We start from the raw sequence: 6,733 nt of genomic DNA on the forward strand, positions 1-6,733 counted from the left end.
AATGCATACCAGGATTATTCCAAATGTCAAACAATTAGAGCAGCAGTGGAGGCAGACAGTGAAGGAAAAGGAGGAGGTAATCAGACAGATGGGTAAGCCAAACTGGGAAGCGTACTGGCTGTTCTTAGTAAAACCATACATCTAGTGGATGACCTTGAGATTCCTAACAACCTCAACAAAAAAATGGTACAAGAACTAACATACGCTATATTTGTTTAGCAGTTAAAATATGCGATCGGCCAACTGACATAGCTCAAGCCTTTCACAAATATTTGCGATCTCAAAGATCAAACGCAAAGGAGTTAGCCACTTAGTTTATTTTTATTTTTAGTTTTATTTTCACATGATATGAGGAAGGTCGTTTAAACTACCTCAACTATGTTTGTAATAATCTATTTTAGGACCTATAGTTTAGTATTTAAACCCCTCTCATGCATTTAGAGAGGGGTTCAAAATTTTTATCAGAAACATTCTTAGAAACATTTCACTTATGTACTTTTGAGGAGGTTCTGATGGAATGGATGGAACATGATCTATTTTATTTCAAATATCTAGCATTCTCTACTGAAATGCACTTTTGTACTCTTAAAATGTGTTGGATTGATCGAGATTGGATTAATATTGATGAAGCACATGAGAAGGAATCGTCATAGATGGTAATTTTATCTTATGATCTTGTTTTATTTATGTATCAAAAAATACTTCTTCTTTTAATTTTTTTATGTGTGAAAGTATGAATTAGATTTTAACATTATTGCAATTTTGTATGATGTTGGCTTTGAATTTATTCTAAATACATCAATGATTTCATATTTGATATATCTTTCACGATCGTTTCGGCTAACTATTTATCCAAAATTATTACTGTTAAACGATTTCACTTCTTATTGCAGTTGAATGATCTTTATTACCAATTGTTGTAGGACATCATTGTAGATTGCATATTGTATTTAATTATGGATATATTTATAGCTAAATAGTGTTAAACTAGGATATATGCATATGTTTTTTAGTTAGATTAGATTATACATAGGTTAGGCATTATCCTGTTACATCATATATCACCCCACCAACACTATGAAATACTTTCTGGGAAACTGGTCCCATTATATCTAGTCGGAGCCACTACACCAAACAAAAAAGGATTTGCTAACCAAGGTCGTGACTGGGTGTTTTTCCCGCATGTTGTAGCAATGATTTTCGAGGGTTCAACATTTTGGCACTAGAGGGAGGGGTTGACTATGAATCACAAGTAAATTCAAATCAATAGGCCATTCTAAGAGTAAAACTCCCTCACCATCTCCTCCAACTTCTCGATCACATTCCAAATCTCCAAATCCTAAGTCAGAAGTTGTAAAGAACCCTTTATAATCCACTACTATGATTTCAAACAAGTCAGATCAATCTTCTTCTATAGAAACCCCTGAAGTCCAGTCTTTGATCCATAAGCTATAGGGGATTTCAATATCTCAAGAAGACTCTGAGTAATCCCAAGCTAGTGTTTTTTCTCAGTTCCCCTCATCTCAAAGGTTAATTAGAGCATAGAGTGAAAACTTTTGGATACCCCCATTTGAATTCCCTCTACTAAACCATAATAGAGCTAAGAAGACACAATTTGAATCCCATAATGAGGTTCTTTCATCATCACCTCAAATATCCTCACTCATTCCATCTACTTCATCACAAAATCAACCATATGCCTCACAACTCCATATTGTGGTTTACAGTGGTACTGGAGCACAAGCCTCCTCTACCCAATCACCTTCAAATAAAGGAACATCTTCCTCTGAACAGATACCTATGATGGCTCAAAACCCACAAAGGCCATGGACAAATCCAGGCGCTGTATGGATGGCGGGACCCTTACATCCATTGCCATCCCATCTAGAAAAGTGGCCACTAAAGTTCAATCCTAATGATGGTTTACCATTCGAAGAACACATATAATTTTTTATGTTGTCCATGAACCTAAACGAAGCAGTGGAAGAATATGCAGTCGTAAGATTATTCCATTATAGCTTCCAAGGATTAGCAGGGTCATGGTACTTTTCATTAGCATCAGGTTCCATTAATAGTTGGGATGCCTTTCAAGAGTAATTCCTAGCCAAATTTGGAGATGACAGATCAACAACTACTCTTATCAATGATCTCCCCAACTTGAGAGCCAAACCCAAAGAACTGATTAAGCACTTCAATTCACATTTTAACAAGTTATTGAATAAAATCCCAACAAAATCTAAGCCCAGCGACGAAGTCCAAAATGAATGGTACATATCTGCCCTTCCCTCAAACATGACTATTTTTTTTATAGTGTTTCCAAACCAACTTTGGCAGAAAACATGAAAGATGCAATAGCTGTAGAAAAACATATTCTGGCCTTAGATAAGAAAAATGCATTAGAAGAATGCAAATAAAAGAAAGTAAATTTTAGGGACGAATCCAAGAAAAAACCAACTAAAGATCCTTTTTATCTTGAAGGTCTACAAAATGTCCTTAAAACCATGTCCAATGAATTTCTACTAGGAACAATTTGTGCAAAATTGAAAGTTGAGCCCCAAAAATCTGCTGTGTGCATTGTGTAGTTAGACCAATCCCAAGTTGAAGTTACAGGAGATCCCAATAAACTCACTATTAGACTATCATCAAACCCTAAAGTGTATCAAGTCATTGAAATTCTTATGGCTGATATCCCTGAGTTCTACGGTTTAATCCTTAGCAAACACTGGTCAGAAAAGCTTCATGGCTATTTTGCAACTGGCTAGTCTCACAAGTGGCTTCCTTATAATGGCAAGCCAAATCAAATAAGGGTTGACCGCGAAAAACATCAAAAGTATATCGTTACAAAACTAGAGAGAGAAAATGACTCAGTTGCATATAACAACAATATCAGTGGAAACTACTAAGTTGAATCATTTCTAGGAAATTTTAATGCAAATACTTCACCCTTCTTGGAAAATTTTGTTATATCGCAAGTTGAAATTTTTTCTCAAACAGATGCTTCTAAGTGCATAAATTTTGAAGATAAACTTGTATTTAGCTCATTATTTCGGAAATTATCTTTTCACGGATCCAAATCTAATGATGGATCTGGAGGAGGATGCATATTAGTTAGCCCAAAAGGAGAAAAAACTATGCTAGCATGCAGGCTTGAATTTGAATGCACAAAAAACAATGCCGAATATGAGGCATTGGTTCAAGGGTTATATAAGGACATCGGCCTTAATATCGAACATCTTTGAGTGTTTGGAGATTCGGAAATTCTGATAAAATAGTTAATAGATACTATACACTATTTGTCAGGACATTTGAAACATTATCAATCATTAGTCTGGGACCTCACTTCTCACTTTACAGCATTTAATATTTCCCCTATCCCAAGACTCAAAAATGCAAGTGCCTATATTTTGGCTAATGTTGCATCCAAGCTCATTCCACTAGAAGATTATAGCTCCGATCGCTTTTCTATTGAATTGATTTGTAGGCCTTCTATTCCTAGAAATATCACCAATTGGCGAGTCTTTAATAATGATCTAGATATCATAAGTTTTTTAACATCTGAAGGCTCTTATGATGACCAGATAATAGATGAACATCAACATGAGTCCTAGCTTAAGCAAGAAAGAACTATAAATTCCATACCTAAGTCTATGGTTAAGCTAGAGGAATTATATGATCTCAAGGATAGATTCAAAAAACCCACCAATTCAAAACTCGAAAGTTCAACTTTAAGGTTTGAATTAGTTAATATTGGAAGTGACCTTAAACCTAAAAATATCAATCTAGGGCTTGGTCTTACACCTAATGAAAAATCAGCCTTCAGCCATTTGTTGAAGAAATACAAGAATGTTTGTGCTTGGAACTATGAAGACCTTAAGACATATGAGACTTCTATAATTCCACATACCATCCCCATGATATCTTATGAAAAACCTATGCAGTAAAAGATAAGAAAGATCCATCCGAATTTAGTAAATCAAATCAAATTTGAATTGAATAAGCTACTCAAAGCCAAAATTATATTTCCTGTGAGGCATTCAAGGTTGGTTTCCAACCTTGTTCCCATAAAAAAAAAATGGTGATATTTGAATATTTATACACTTTCGCAATCTTAATAAAGCTTGTAAGAAGGACAATTTCCCATTACCTCCTATGGAACAAATACTACAATCAATTATAGGATCAGAACTAATGTATTTTCTGGATGGATTCTTGGGTTATAATCAAGTTCTAGTACATCCAGATGACCGGCAAGACTACCTTTCGAACCAAATGGGGCACCTATGCCTATTAAAAGATGTCATTTGGGTTAATCGATGCTGGTGCCACATTTCAAAGAGCCATGGACATATCTTTCAAAGGCTTGGTTAATAAATTAGTGGTAATCTATTTAGATCATATAAATGTGTACTCAAAAAGGCGTGGTAATCATTTAAAGGATTTAAAACAAATATTTGACCGTTGTTAGAGGTATGCAATTTATCTCAATCACAAGAAATATTTCTTTGCTCTTAGTGAAGGAAAGCTCCTTGGATTTATTGTATCCAAAGAAGGAATTCACATTGATCTTGATAGGATAAGAGAAATTTCTGGAATCCCTTTACCTCATAACAAGAAAACCATGCAATCTTTCCTAGGTCAGATAATTTTTTTCAAAAGATTTGTCCCTGACATTTCAAGAATTTTTTTACCTCTCCAATCTATGTTTAAGAAAAATTCTCATTTGAAATGGGGACATACTGAGCATGAAGCCCTTGATTTGATTAAACAAGAAATCTTGAATGCTCCCTCACTGGCAACCCCAAATTTTTCTAATCATTTCATTTTATATACCTTTGCTTCTGAGAAATCATATGCATCCATATTAGCACAAGTCAATGATGACAAAGCTGAAGCACCAATTTCTTTCTTTAGCTCCAATTTCCAGGGGGCTGAATTAAACTATTCAAATGTTCAAAAACAAGATTTTTTTGTTCTCAAATCAATAAAGCATTTTAGACCCTTTCTCCTCAAAACCCACACCAAGGTAGTAGTCTCGTTCTTAGCAGTGAGAAATCTATTAATACAAAGAGATGCAGGTGAGAAAAGGGAAAATTCGGTAACAACACTACAAGAATATGACATTGAGATCAGACTAGCCAAAATTGTAAAGGTCAAGGTTTTTGCAAAATGTTAGTAGGAGCATCTAACTTACTAGCACTACAAGATTTAGGTGATGATATACAATTATATGAGGTAAGCCCCAATGACACTGAATCCAAATATGTCGATATCATATTTTATTTGAAAAATGGATATTCTCCTATGTAACTAAGTTACAAAAGGAAAAAGGGCTTTGAGGTTAAAAGCTAGACAATATCAAATCATCAATAATGTGTTGGTTAGAATAAATTATGATTCTGTTTTTCTTATATGTCTTGAAAAATATGAGGGAGAAAAGGTTTTGTAGGAACTCCATAATGGGCCAGCTGGTGGACATTTTGGAGGGGACACAACTGCACATAAAATACTGCATGTTGGTTACTATTGGCCAACCTTATTTAAATATGCACATGCTTATGTATGTACATGTAAAGTTTGTCAAATAGATGCTGGGAGACATAGGAAGATCCTACCAAAATATTTTTCATAGAAGATAATCTCTTCTATTCATTATATATTTTTGTTTTTACTCTTTAGGAAAATAAAAGATGAAGTAGCATTTACTTTTGGCCTTTATAATAATAGTCTCTTTTATATTTTGACTTTTCACTTGTATATGTAGAGACTGTTAAGAAGATGATTTTTACATTTGAAACATAAGCTAAGTTTTATCTCTCTGGAATTTCCTGTCCTCTACCAAAATTAGTTTTCGTTTGGTAAAAATCAACTTTGTAAAAAAACCTTTGTTCTACCATAAGTTAAGAAAAGTATCTATAAAAAAGCAAGGACTCTCTACAGAGAAGCACCTTTAACTCTATAATTGTCATCCAGAAACTCTCTAGGAGTCAATGGTTCTCCCCATCTAGTGAGCTTTCACTTTTTACAGTGTAATTCTAAAATATACTTAAACTTAAAGGATAAGAGGTTTCATCAAGAGCCGACTTACCATGATCATAGGTAACAAGCTGACATTACCAATATTGCACACCAAAATAGTGTAATGGCTTGATATTATGATTAATCAAAAGAAAAGGGGTATCATCATGAGCCAACTTGTTCTGTTAAACATACAACCAATGAATGGCATTCTCAATTTTGGTCAGTAAACTGAGACAATGACATTTAAGAAGGAAATGAAAATTTTTAAGAAAAATGAATTGTTTAGAAAAATATTGAGAAAGAAAGTAAGCATATGAATTTGAGCTTATCTTTAAAAATTTAAATCTTATCTAGATGGGATACTCAATCGTTGTTGGTTAAAAGGTAACCCTGTCGAATCTATGGATGCCTGTTGGCAGCAGAGGCTCTACCTATGATAATTGAGTACATCTAAAAGCCAATTTGCGAGAATCCCCTATTTTTATCTTTAAAGCCAAGTAATGGCTGATGTAGATAAAGTAATTTTCATATTGAAGAGGATAATCAAATGGATGATAATTAAGTATATTTTCTGTTTTGTTTAGAGAAATGTTACTTATCTTATATTTCATGTATTGTTATTTTCTGAACTACCTTTATATTGGAAGTTTTTAGAGATTTGAAAAAATTGTTAGAGACAACTAGTTTTTCCAGTGAATCACAAATTGTTGTGCTA

Source organism: Pinus tabuliformis, chromosome X (assembly GCF_031772625.1).
Source record: "Pinus tabuliformis cultivar Carrire ecotype Pingquan chromosome X, CPIR1, whole genome shotgun sequence".
Lineage (NCBI taxonomy): Eukaryota > Viridiplantae > Streptophyta > Pinopsida > Pinales > Pinaceae > Pinus > Pinus tabuliformis.